We start from the raw sequence: 13,618 nt of genomic DNA, 5'->3' as shown, positions 1-13,618 counted from the left end.
ACATGCGTGTGGGCTGCATCCAAGAACTGTTGTCTTCAGGTCAAGGGCACATCTCCTTTGTGTCTCCCAGAGTTGAACGCCAATTTGCTGGGTCCCTAAACTTGTTTAGGGCCAGCTCTGTGCCCAGAAGGACCCCTTGTTTCCTGACCTGTCTTCTCCCTGCTTTCTTTTTCTCTCCTCCTCTTTGGTCCTTTACCTCCTTTTCCACCTTGTTCTCCTCCAGGTGGCAAAGCCCCTTATGCGGTGAGCTGAGATTTCGTGGCCTGGTGTGAGCCCTGTAGGCTTATATGATCATGTCCCAGTTGAGGTATAAAACCCAGGGAGGGGAAGGTTGGAGCATGAGAGGTAGACGAGCCCTGGCTTGACCAGGGAGAGACAGGGCCAGGTCCTTAGAAGGCAGGGGGAGTGTCCGAGGTAGTCAAAGATAAGGGGTTTTTAGATAAGAAGTTACCCATGTCAACCAGGAGCAGGAAGGTGGCCTCTGCCCCAGTTTGGGGTCCACCACACTACACTGTTTATAGCCTTCCCTCTCATTCCCAGGCCCATGAAGCGTCCGTATCTCTGGAATGTTGAGTAATGGTCACAACACCATGTGTGTGTTCATAGAATGATTGTCCCTCATGGTGACAGCGCTGTCTGGACAGTGCATTATAATAACACATTGAACCAGATATTTCCAGTTAGTTTGCAATTCCCAGGCAGTGTGAAAAGCTGTGTGAAGTCTTTCACGCTTGTCTGTTAAAGTAAGAGTTGGAAGTATGTGTCTCCCAAAAGATTATCCTTTTGCAATGAACTCGATGTGGTGAATGTAGAATGCATGGACTTCCAGGAATTTCAAAGAGCCAAAAATAACCTAGCAGGACTTTATCCGTCCTTGTATAGCTTCCACAGCTCAGATATCTGTGACCTGGGTATCAGAGGGTGAATTAGGAGTTAAGATCACAGTGAAAACATCGACTAATGAAAAGTCAACAGAACATTCATTGAGCATCTACTTTGTGCAGGGCTCTGTGAAGGATGAAGATAAGTAGCACAGTCTTCACCCTCAAGGCATTTTTCAGTCACAGTGGCGAAGACACACATTGTTCTGCAGGGAGAATGAATGAGACCATATGTAAAGGTCAAGTGCGTAGTATAGGGGTTATTCTTTTAGATCATAAAATCTTACTGAACCCTTATTGTGTGATAGGTATTGAGCTATTCATGTGGACTATGTAGATGACAATGTATTGACAGTGATGGTCTGAGGGAAACAAGCAGAGAGGATCATGGGAATGGGGTGTTTATGGATGCACTGGGCATGTGGAGTAGCACCCATGGTTGCTGTGGAAGTTGAGGAGGGCTTCTAGGAGGAGAGAGCCCCCGAGCTGAGAGCTCAAGGTTGAGTAGGTTGTGAGTTCAGAGGCTGGTGGGGTGAGAGGTGAGGCAGAGCGATAAGAGAAACTTGTGGGAGGAGGCACTAGTGGAGCGAATAATTGAGGTCCAGAAAAGCAGGAAGATGGAAGGCACACCTGGTGAGGAACTGGTGTGAATGAGTCAGTTATCACTGTGTAACAACTTATCACAGATTGTGGTGGCTTAAGACAACAAAGATCTATTATTTTCCATTATTCTGTGGGTCAGAAACTCAGGTAGGCCTTGGCTTGGTGGTTCTTCTTTAATTAACGTTCAGTCACCCATGTGGTTGCAATCAGCTGGCATTGGGCCTGGCTGGGCGGAAGGTCCAGGATGACCTCAGGCATATGTCTGAGGCTCAGAATTTCTCCATTAGCCATTCTCTCTCTCCACGTGGCTACCTTGGGCTTCTTCACAGCATGGTGGTCTGAGGGCAGTCAGATTTATTCCACGTAACTGGCAACAAGTGAAGGTGAAAGCTGCTGGGCCTCTTCCAGGCTCAGCCCAGAGCTGGCATGGTGTCACTCCTGCCATATTCTGTTGGTCAAAGCAAGTTAGCCCTTGAAGGGTGATGGGGCTCATGTGTGTCAGGAGGAAGGGCACGCTAATGACAGCCCTCATATCTCCCACTGTGAGCAAAGGCCAGGGGTGAGGATGCATAATGCACCATATGCAGTAGCCAGTGACCGGTTTGCTGGACCAGGGACACAGACTGTTCCCGCTCAGTCTACTGCCCTGTTCACAGATCCCACTTTTTTCTTTTTTAAAAAAATATGTTTTATTGATTATGGTATTACAGTTGTCCCATTCCCCACCCACATTCCCTTCTGCCCTGCGCACCCCCTCCCACCCACATTCCCCCCCTTTAGTTCACACCCATGGGTCATACATGTAGGTTCTTTGGCTTCTACATTTCCTATACTGTTCTTAACCTCCCCCTGTCTATTTTCTACCCCCCATTAATGCTACTTATTGTCTGTACCTTCTCCCCCTCTCCCCTCCTCCCACTCCCCTCTTGATAACCCTCCATGTGATCTCCATTTCTGTGGTTCTGTTCCGGTTCTAGTTGTTTGCTTAGTTTGTTTTTGTTTTTGTTTTAGGTGTGGTTGTTAATAATTGTGAGTTTGCTGTCATTTTACTGTACATGTTTTTTATCTTCTTTTTTTTAGAAAAGTCCCTTTAACATTTCACATAATAAGGGCTTAGTGATGACGAACTCCTTTAACTTGACCTTATCTGAGAAGCACTCTATCTGCCCTTGCATTCTAAATGAAAGCTTTGCTGGATAGAGCAGTCTTGGATGTTGGTCCTTGCTTTTCATGACTTGCAATACTTCTTTCCAGCCCCTTCTTGCCTGCAATATTTCTTTTGAGAAATCAGCTGACAGTCTTATGGGAACTCCTTTGTAGATAACTCTCTCCTTTCCTCTTTTTGCTTCTAAGATTCTCTCCTTATTTTTAATCTTGGGTAATGTAATTATGCTGTGCGTTGGTGTGTTCCTCCTTGGGTCCAACTTCTTTGGGACTCTCTGAGTCTCCTGGATTTCCTGGAAGTCTGTTTCTTTTGCCAGATTGGGGAAGTTCTCTTACGTTATTTGTTCAAATAAGTTGTCGATTTGTTGCACTTCCTCTTCTCCTTCTGGTACCCCTATAATTTGGATGTTGCCTTGTTTAAAGATGTCCTGGAGGTTCCTAAGCCACTCCTCATTTTTTGAATTCTTGTTTCTTCATTCTTTTCTGATTGGATGTTTCTTTCTTCCTTCTGGTCCACACCATTGATTTGAGTCCCAGTTTCCTTCCCATCACTATTGGTTCCCTGTACATTTTCCTTTATTTCACTCATCATTGCCTTCATTTATTCATCTAACTTGCGACCAAATTTAACTAATTCTGTGAGTATCCTGATTACCAGTGTTTTGAACTCTGCATCTGATAGTTTGGCTGTCTCTTAGTTGCTTAGTGGTATCACTTCTGGAGCTTTGATCTGTTCTTTCATTTGGGTCATTTTTTTGGTTTTGGTGGGCCTGCTATGTATAAGGGGCAGAGCCTGAGGTATTCACCAGAGTCGGGCAACCCATGCCGCTGCTTTGTGATGCTGTATGTGGTGCAGGGGTCTAAGAGGAAACGATGGCATTTGCTCTGCTCTCTGCTGGATTTTAGTCACTTCCCCCGCTTCCCACAAGTAAATTGGGCCCTTCTGGTGCTGATTCCAGAGTTGGTGGGTTTGTGTATATTCTAGGACACTGTGGGTCTCTCCAACAAACTCTCCTGTGAGGCCGGGAATTTCTCCCATTGCTGCTTCAGCCCCCACAAGTGTTTTCAGTTGGTGGTTTGTGGCTTTATTTCCCTGCTCTGCGACCCCAGGTTTCGAGGTCTGTCTCACTCCCCAGGTGCTCCTCCCGGTTTATCCCACATGAATGTGGGACTGCCCGCTCCACCAGGTGCCACCTCACAGGGTCTGCCAGCTGCTACCTTGCCCACCCCAGTCCTCCAGCTGCCATCTTGGTGCAAGTCCTCTCCACCTGGCTACCTGTTTCCACCCCTCCTACCCGTCTGGATGAATGTGTCTTCTTTAACTGCTCAGTTGTCAGACTTCCATACAGTTTGATTTTCTATCAGTTCTGGTTGTTCTGTTTTTAAATTGTTGTTGTCCTTCTTTTGGTTTTGTGAGGAGGCACAGTGTATCTACCTACGCCTCCATCTTGTCCAGAAATCCTCACTTTTTTCTTCAGAAGCATCTCTAATGGGACTGAATTATCCAGGAGGCAGCCCATGGGAGTGGAAGGGCAGGAGCAGACAGTGGGGCTTCAGCTAATGTTCCGATAGATCCAAGTCTCTTTTTTGTCTCTGGTGGTGTAGCTGTTTGGTTATTTGGGGGAATAAAAGGTCCATGGCTTTCATGTAATACTTGGACAGGTGCCTAACTTTCAAAAGGTAAAGAATCACTGTATTTTCATCACTGCCTCACCTTCAGCTCAGCTCAGCTGAGCGGCCTCTGTGCTCCTACCCATTCATTTATTCAACAAATATTTCCTGAGTTGTGTCCTAGTGCTGAAGTTTTAGCCCTCGCCGATCCTACACTGCAGTTGGGAAGACAGGCTAAATGCAGCCCAGCAAATAAAGATCTCATTTCAGCCAGCAATCAGTGTGTGAGGAAAGATTCAACAAAGTAAAGCGATAAAGACTGGGGCCAACATATTTTAAGTCAGTGGCAGGGAGGGCTGCTCACTGGATATGACATTTGAGTAGGTATATGAATAAAATGAAGGGCAAGCCCTGCAGAAATCTGTGGGACAAGCGTTCCCAGTATTGGGGAACAGCATGTTCAAAGGTCCTGAGACAGGAATGAGTTTGCCCTGTTTGAAAACTCAGAATGCCAGTTCGATCAAGTCTGTGAGCAACAGGGAAAGTCCTAGACAGAGAGGTCAAAGAGGGGATAGGAACTAGAACATACAGGATTTTATAGGCTGTGGTAAAGGATTTGGATTTTAAGTACAATGACAGACTATCAGAGGATTTGGAGCCAGGAAGTGATTATTTCTCAGATCTACAAGCTCATCTAAACTCACATTCTACCTAATGCCTCACTTTCTGCATCTATTAATTGAAAATAATAAAAATACCTCAAAAAGTTGTTGTGAGGATTAATACTCCTTAGTAGTGGAGTATTAAATAGTCCTTGGTAATCACTCAGTAAGTATTACCTATTGTTTTAATCCTCTGTCCTCTCTAATGGATGTTCAGTCTGCTGCTGGCTGAACTTTTCTCCCTTCCTCTTTCTGCAAAGCCCAGGCCTCCAGTCTCAGAGGAGTGAGCAGGCCTGCCTGTCTGCACAGCCGCTCTGGGATGGCAGCTCAGGGCATCAGGCTCTTGGCTGGTCCGCAGAATGCTCTAGATAGCCAGAGGCCATTTTCTCCCTCTCTCCCTTTTGTGTTCTTCTTCTGTATACTGTGCATTCAGTAGTGTAAAAAGCCTAGAAATCTTCCCTCCCTAGCATTCAGGATTCATGTTCAAATATTCTTATTACCGAGAAACTTTGCACTCAGGCATTTGTTAGGTTTTAAAGGACAGGTAACTTCCTTCATCCTTTGTTCTTCTGTCCAACATGGCTGTAAGGGTTTGGCCCTCTGCCTGGAGATAGTCACCCCCGTTTCCACAGATGGGCCTGGGCGCCGCTACTTCACACTTCACCAGCACCCTTTCCCTTCCCTTTAGTGGCCTCTTGTCCTCAAGCTGCCCACTTTCACCTTTCCAGAAGTCAGTCAGGTAGGGAGTCTCCCTGCTGCCAGTAGCTCTGATGTGTGTCCCCGGATGAGCATGAAAGGCAGAGCCTACTTTCTGCCTGGGCCCAGGACCATCCCGGCCTGCACTGCAAGCACCCACAACACCGAGACTGGCGCAGCCTTGGACACTGGCACATCCCCACCTCCTTCCTGATGGAGACACTGAGCCTGGCTGACTCCAGCATTTGCACTGTTCCTCTTACAGCTGGGAGAGAAGGGGAGTTCCTGGCGTTGAGAAACCTGGGACTCCACCAGAACTGGTGGGCAGAAGCGAGTTTCTGGGCATCAGGGAACGCTCTTTCCCTACGTCACAGTTCCAAGAAGGGACAGGCCTGCCTAGATGCCACAGTATTGTTTCAACATCCTCTCAGGACGACATTAGTTCCTGTTCTAGTCGCCCACCTCTTCCTTTTGCTCATGTCTTAGGGCAACTTCTCATACTACTTCAATTATTATAATAGTGTTTTGCTTAGGAGTGTTACATATTTAAGACTCCCTTCAATATCAAGTTGCTTAATTTAAGATGTGCCACAAGAATGAAGAAAAGCACAGCCTTTTAAAATAAGTATCTAACCATGAAGCCTAGCCTGGGGAGAATGGTCTGATGTGAGTATTATGGTGATTTTTGCCTTCAACTCAAAACTGGCCGAGTTTGGGGCCAGTGTAGGGCTAAGACAGCATGATGGACTTGGACTTTTATGTACATATAAAGGCCAACTAAACTACATATACTCAGACCATATTGGCCCCAGACAGTACACGGCCTTTGACCCTATGGACATTTAGTTTTTTGTTTGTTTGATTTTATCTTCACCCAAGAACATTGTTTTCATTGCTTTTAGAGAGAGAGGGGAAGGGAGAAAGGAAGGAAAAGACAGAGAAAGAAGTATTGGTGCCAGAGAGAAGCATCCATTGGCTGCCTACTGTATGTGGTGGGGCTAGCAATCGCCCAGACTGGGGCTTGAACCTAAAACCACACTGGCCAGGGCTCCCTGCCCCCCACAGTGCTCACCCAAGGATATGTTTATTGATTTTAGAGAGAGAAGAAGGGAAGAGAGAAACATTGATGTGAGAGACAAACATCAGTCAGTTGCCTCCTATACACACCCCAACGAAGGAACAAACCCGCAACCTATTGGTGCGTGAACAGACATTCCAACTAACGAACCACCTGGCCGGGGCAGCACCTGGTTTCTGTAATGCTCTTTAGTTGGTATACATAGCAGCTGCTTTTCTCCACCCTAACCTTGAATTTAGAAGTGCAGTGTTCTGAGGCCCGAGCTCTTCCACAGCTGCGTGCAAAATCATCTGGGAGCTTAAAATAAGAACTCCTGGGCTCTCTCAGGAGATTCCTGTTCAACAGGGATGAGGTGAGACCCAGGAATTTTTAGTTAAATTTGTAATTAAAGCAATGAACTTCCAGCTCTGGTCCTGGAAGTGGAAGGAAGGCCGCGTCAGAGGCACCAGGAGCCACTGCCCAGGACAAGCGGTGCCCAGAAAGAAGGGAGGCGCGGGGGCAGGAAGGAAGTGAGGAGCGAGAATAAAACCACCGACTTTGTCGCCTGCCACCAGCCAAGGGTGACCGAGCCTGTGCGAGTCCACTTACGGACTCTGTTCTGTTCATTATCGTTCTGTCTCTCCTTATGTCTTGATTATTGAAGCTACGAAGTAGCTCTGAAAACCGAGAAGTATAGATCCCCTCTACCTTTCCATATAAATTTTAGAATCAGCTTGTGAATTTCTGCCAGAAAAGAAATTCCCAAGTGATGCCGGTGCTCAGACGGGTGAGACCCCTTCTCTGAGACTGATACTGAAATACTTTTCATCTCAAAGGTTTTGCTACAGGTCTTAACACGCACACATAAAGCTGTATCTGTATTTCAGTGGTGTACTTTTTAGAAATGTAGACCCATTTTCTCTCTTTAGCCCGGTTCCTTGGGATTTCCAAGTGGTCACAGCTGGACTCACGTTCTTGGCTCCGCCCACTTGGGGAAGTGTCAGTCCGAGCCCCTCGGTGCCATGACCAACACAGCGCCACCTTGTGCAAGCGGGAGGGCTTTTTCCTGCTTTGTTCAACCAAAGCCAGATCAGCGTTTAGGCTGCCATTTGCTCAGAGTAGAGCCATTCCTGTGAATACGTTTTCCCTCCCTGTGTTGTCAGGGGAACGATTCAGGTTTTCTGTCAGCTGTTCCTTTCATGTACCTACATGTCCTTCATTTAGGGGCATGCCATCTGGCCTGCTCTCCCCTCAGCCTTCCCGCAGGGAGGACAAGTGACTGCTTCTTCAACTGGCCGTTTTCTCGTAGCCCACTCTGTGCCAGCTCAGGACAGGAGCCACATTCCTCTGAACTTCTGATGCACAGGCGAGCGTCACACCTCAGTCTGTGGTGGCATGGGCCTATTCCCAGGAAGTGGGCTTCAGCTGTGTAATGTGGTAATCATCTCTGAGAACATCTTACATCCATCCAGTCAGCTGCCTTTTGTCAGCATTTGGATGGATTTTCTTAAGCCAGAAAGTCTTTAAATACTTGTGAGTTGCAGCATTTGGCTGGCAGACACGTCCTCTGGATGCCAAGCAAATCAGGTTTCACCTGGACCAGACTTCTGACGAATTGCACTTCCCACTTGCACCGCATTTTACAATTAGGGAGGAGCACTCACACTTGTCACTTCATCTGATTGGCACTGAATTCTGCCCAGGTGACAGGAAGTGCTGTGGAGTCAGTCTGTGTGATGCAGGGTGTGGATAATTCAGGGGGTTACAGTGGCTTTCCCACAGACAGGCCTCCAACACAGACGCTAATGTCCAAGGCCAGTGTCTGCCCGGCACGCAGCCTCTGGCTCTGTGCCAAGGCACCACTGTGGAGCCAGGAACCTGCTAAAGAGCCTTAATTTTTGCAAGTTAGGTCCACATTGCAGCGGAACCTGCCTCCAGGGTTTCTGAGTGCCTGCGAGAGGAAGCAGACACCCCAGGCTCCTGTCACCAGAACGAGACATTAATCAGCTGGGCCAGACACATCATCTTAGCACATCAACCTCGTGGATTTGGGGGATTTTTAAAGGCAGCTCTTTATTTTAGTGATGCTGAAATTGGCTTTTAATAAGAACTTTAAAGAAGAAGGAATGGCTTTTATTACACGAATGTCAAGTCCCTCCATGGTAAGCCTGTGGTCCTGTCTGTCCTGCTGCTCCTGGAGGTACGAGGCCACACAGCATCAGGAGACTGCCCTGGGGGCAGGTGCCCAGATCAAGAGCCAGGACTGGATCCATTCCTCACTGCTCCTCGCGCAGTAACACAGGCGCAGCAACCCGTGGCTCTTAGGAACTGAATTCAAATGGTCCATCTCTGAATTAGAAACACATGTTGAGTTTAGAAAGACATTGACTGCCAGAGTTGTCTTTCCAGAAAGAGCAAAATGCTGTCTAGTCTCCGTTTCAACTTCGTGTGTACCTCAGGAGTGCCGCGCGATGCTGCAGCAGGAGCGGGAGCTAGAGGGGCTGGGCTGGGGCTCTGTCCCACCCAGGGCGCCATTCTCATTACCATCTTTGCTGTGACGTGGCGGACAGTTTGGAGCATTCGGCTCTCACAGCACCCGTGGACGGACGCCCCGAGGAGATTAGTGGAGAGTATTTGGCCCAAGCAGCATATTTGTTCACTCTTTTCCCTCTGCCTCCGACTCGGTATGATGCGCCTGGGTGCTTCGGGAGTGATGAGGACAAAAGCGCGAGCTACCACTGTCTCTGCGCACCAGGCTTGCCCTAATACCGGGGACCCCACCCTCGGGCCGTGGCCCTGCATGGACCTGTGGCCTGTTAGGAACCAGGGTGCACAGCCGGAGGTGAGCTTGAATGCAATGTGCTTGAATCAGCCCGAAGCCATCCTCCCCCAGCCCATTCCCTGGAAAAAGTGTCTTCCCCGAGACTGGTCCCCGGTGTCAAAAAGATTGGGGACCACTGCTGTAACAGGACCCAAGAGTGGCAGTCATTGGCAAAATTCAGGTGCTAATTTAACGGCTGGAAGGAATTTGGGGGTGGCCCATAGGACATGCCATATTTCCAGCCTCCTTCCATTCACCAAACACATGTGCCAGGCCCTGTGCCTAGCCTAGGGGATAAACAATCATTAAAATATGTCCTCAAGTGCTCATCACCCAGCAAGAGAAGAAAGATAAGAATTTGAAAGAGCCCCTAGAGGCCCAAAGACCTTTGTGTTTCAGAGACAGGATTGTTCAAGGCCATTGGGCGGATCCAGGCTGGCTTCGTGGAGAAGGTGGTATCTGAGCTGGGTCTTCAGGGATGGATGTGTTTCTCTTGGCAAGGGCACCAGAAGAGGCCTTCAGGGAGTGTGAACAACAAAAGCAAAGGCACAAAGAAATGAAGCTCAGATGAGAGCCAGGCACCACTGAGGTTCTGAAGCCTGCATGGGGCCGGTGGTGGGGACTCGGGTGTCAGACAGAGATTTGATTTCCTTCGATGAGCAGTGGAAAACTGTGAAAGAGTTTTGAGCAGGGAAAAGATGACTAGAATGCTTTCTAAAGAGCATTGTGCAAAGATGTGGAAGAAGGAGCCAAAAATATTTCAGAATTAGAATCAGCTGGACTTAGCAACAGATCTGTGCGTGTGTGTGTGTGTGTGTGTGTATGTGTGTGAGAGAGAGAAAGAGAGAGAGGAGGAGAGGGAGAGAGGGAAGAGAGGGAGGAGGAAAATATGACTCTGAGCACCAGGATGAGGTGAGCAGGAGAATGCCAGTGGACTTCAGAGAGAGAGTTGGTTTGAGGGTTTGCTGGGAAGAGGTAAGAGAAAAAGGGCCAGTTCGGGGGGCCGGACTTTGCTATTTCAAGGTACTTTGCTGACTGTGATTCATTGGGGGCTATGGGACTGAGGAAAAGTATTTTTTATTTAAATTTTGGATGGAGACACCTAAACTTGGGCTTAAAGGAAGAACTTGGGGGGGAGGAGGAAAGGAGTGGTGCTGGATGGAGCAGCTCCTGGAAGCGCAGGGAGGTGGGCGCTGGGGGCTCAGGCAGGGGGTTGCCCTGGGAGGACGGACAGTCCGGAACCAGGGAACAGAGTGAGGAGGACAGAGGGGACGGAGAAGAAACAGAGTTAAGCATGCCTGGAAGGGGTAGGGTAGAAATGTGCCCTTGGTGAGTGTCTTCTACAGTTGGGATGGGAGTAAAAGACAGAAAACTGTACTTGAACAATAATTAAGTTAAAAAAAGAAGGAAAACCAGTCCTGAGAAGCTTATAACGAAAATCAGCATCCCTGTCCCCACATCCCCCGCACCTTTCCCGGAATCTGTAGGGTGGGGGGTTGGTGGTGGCAGCCACGAACAACTCTTTCAGATGTTTTCCCCCTTAATATTTGCCTCCATATTTCTACATTGATTTATTACCTTAGACATCTCTCAACATAGATGCTTCAGGTCGTATTTAGACATTATATAGCTTATCTTTTTTATCAGCTGTAATGAGACTGTAACAAGGCTCCCCCTTGTCTTTCCTGCTTCCCCTAGTCCCTTCCCCAACAGTCGCATCACAGGAATCGAGTCAACGCCTGTGTGCTCATGAGCGGAGTCACTGGATGACAGCTAAAGATGACTGTGTTGCTTTTTGTTTTGCTTTTCACTGAATTAGTAGTAGTGTTGCATGTCACTTGCTAAACTTTATGTGTCCATTTTGGATTCTTCTTACCCTCAACACTCTCTTAATACAATTTTCCACAGCATAAAATGTGTCCTATGTGTAGACCCTGTGTTTTAAGATGAGCGACCGCCCTGGGGCCCTCTCTCCTCCTGACCCGGGCCAGACTCCTCACTCTGCATTTGCCATGAGGCTTCCAGTCTGAAACTTCCTTCAGTGCCATCCTTGAAACTCTGAACCTCTTTCCTGTCTGAGACCCTACAAGGTTTTTTCTTTCATGGCTTGCTTGAAATGTATTTTCCAATAGTTTTTAAGAACGGTGTTTGGGAGAGTTGTGTTTTGTTAAGAAGCATTGTATGTCTGAAAATATCTTCCTTCATTCTAGTCTCATAATTGACAGACTTTTTTGACCGACTGTGGAATTCAAAGTCAACAGTGTTGTTCCTTCAAAATTGCAAGGCCTTGTTCTCTTGTCCTCTAGGTTCTAACGTTGTTGAGAAGCCTGATGATCCCCTTCTCATTTGAAGTCACTTTTAAAAATGTTTTTCTCCTGAAAGCTGGTAGGATCTTCTTGTTATCCCCAATGTACTGAATATGCCTTTGCTTGGGCCTTTTATTCAATAGTTGTACTAGGATCTTTCATCTTCTCCAGTTCTGAGAGAGTGTGTGTGTATTTGATAATTCTCTCCTTATCACCTTGTCATCCCTAATCCCAGTTTTTCTCAGGAAAGATTACTGGGTTGACCCTCTAATTTTCCTTTTCTTAAAATTTTATTTCTTGATTTGAGGGAGAGAAAAAATATCATTTCATTGTTCCACTTATTTATGCATTCATAGGTTGATTCTTGTATGTGTCCTGACCAAGGATTGAACCCACAACCTTGGTGGGTCTAGATGATGCTCTAACCAACTGAGCTACATGGCCGGAACTGACACTCTAATTTTCTTCTTCCTATTGTCTGCCATTTTTGGTTTCTTGCCTTACCTTTTGGAAATCTCCTTGATTTTATCTACCAACTCTTTCACTGAATTTCTTTTTTTGGCAAGCATGTTTTTAATCAGCAAAGGCTCATCCTTGTTCTTTAAGGTCCTTTTTAGTTTTTTGCTTTTTAAAAAGTAAAAACTATATTTTAAATATATTTTTTAAATATATTTTATTGATTATCCTATTACAGTTGTCCCATTTCCCCCTTTTACTCCCCTCCATCCTGTACGTTTGTACCATCCTGCCTGCATCCCCTCACCCCTTAGTTCATGTATATGGGTCATACATATAAGTTCTTTGGCTTCTGCATTTCCTATACTATTCTTAACCTCACCTTGTCTATTTTGTACCAACCAATTATGCTTCTTATTCCCTATACCTTTACCTCCATTCTTCCCCTCTCCCTCTCCCTGCTGATAACCCTCCATGTGATCTCCATTTCTGTGACTCTGTTCCTGTTCTACCTGTTTTCTTAGTTTGTTTTTGTTTTTGTTTTTGCTTTAGGTCTGTTTGTTGATAGTTGTGAGTTTGTTGTCATCTTACTGTTCGTATTTTTGGTCTTCTTTTTCATAGATAAGTCCCTTTAACATTCATATAATAAGGGCTTGGTGATGATGAACTCCTTTAACTTTGTTTTACCTGGGAAGCACTTTATTCCATTCTAAAAGATAGCCTTGCTGGATAGAGCAATCTTGGATGTAGGTCCTCGCCTTTCAAGACTTGGAATACTTCTTCCCAGCCCCTTCTTGCCGATAAGGTTTCTTTTGAGAAATTGGCTTATGGGAACTCCTTTGTAGGTGACTGTCTCCTTTTCTCTTGCAGCTTCTAGGATTCTCTCTTTCATTTTAATCTTGGGTAATGTGATTATGATGTGTCTTGGTGTGTGCTTCCTTGGGTCCAACTTCTTTGGGACTCTCTGAGCTTCCTGGACTTCCTGGAAGTCTATTTCCTTTGTCAAATTGGGGGAGTTCTCCTTCGTTATGTTTTCAAATAGGTTTTCAATTTTTTGCTCTTCCTCTTCTCCTGGTACGCATATAATTCAGATGTTGGAACGTTTTAAGTTGTCTTGGAGGTTCCTAAGCCTCCTCATTTTTCTGAATTCTTGTTTCTTCATTCTGTTCTAGTTGAATGTTTATTTCTTCCTTCTTCTCCAAACCGTTGATTTGAGTCATGGTTTCCTTTCTGTCACTCTTGGTTCCCTATACACTTTGCTTTATTTTACTTTGCATAGCCTTCAGCTTTTCCTCTATTTTGCGATCATACTAAATCATATCTGTGAGCATCCTCATCACTGGTATTTTGAACTCTGCATC

At 46.4% G+C, this 13,618-nt stretch overlaps 1 protein-coding gene across 2 annotated transcripts in view; it reads left to right on the top strand.

Moving 5' to 3' along the window:
• EMILIN2 (elastin microfibril interfacer 2) overlaps positions 1-13,618 on the top strand; it is a 56,200-nt gene that overhangs the window by 33,836 nt on the left and 8,746 nt on the right. The gene's annotated exons all lie outside the window — the stretch shown is intronic.

Source organism: Sturnira hondurensis, unplaced genomic scaffold (assembly GCF_014824575.4).
Source record: "Sturnira hondurensis isolate 20B ecotype Veracruz unplaced genomic scaffold, ASM1482457v3 Scaffold0012467, whole genome shotgun sequence".
NCBI classification, from domain to species: domain Eukaryota; kingdom Metazoa; phylum Chordata; class Mammalia; order Chiroptera; family Phyllostomidae; genus Sturnira; species Sturnira hondurensis.
The sequence above is the reverse complement of the archived record's forward strand: the minus strand, read 5'-3'. Positions and strand labels throughout refer to the sequence as shown.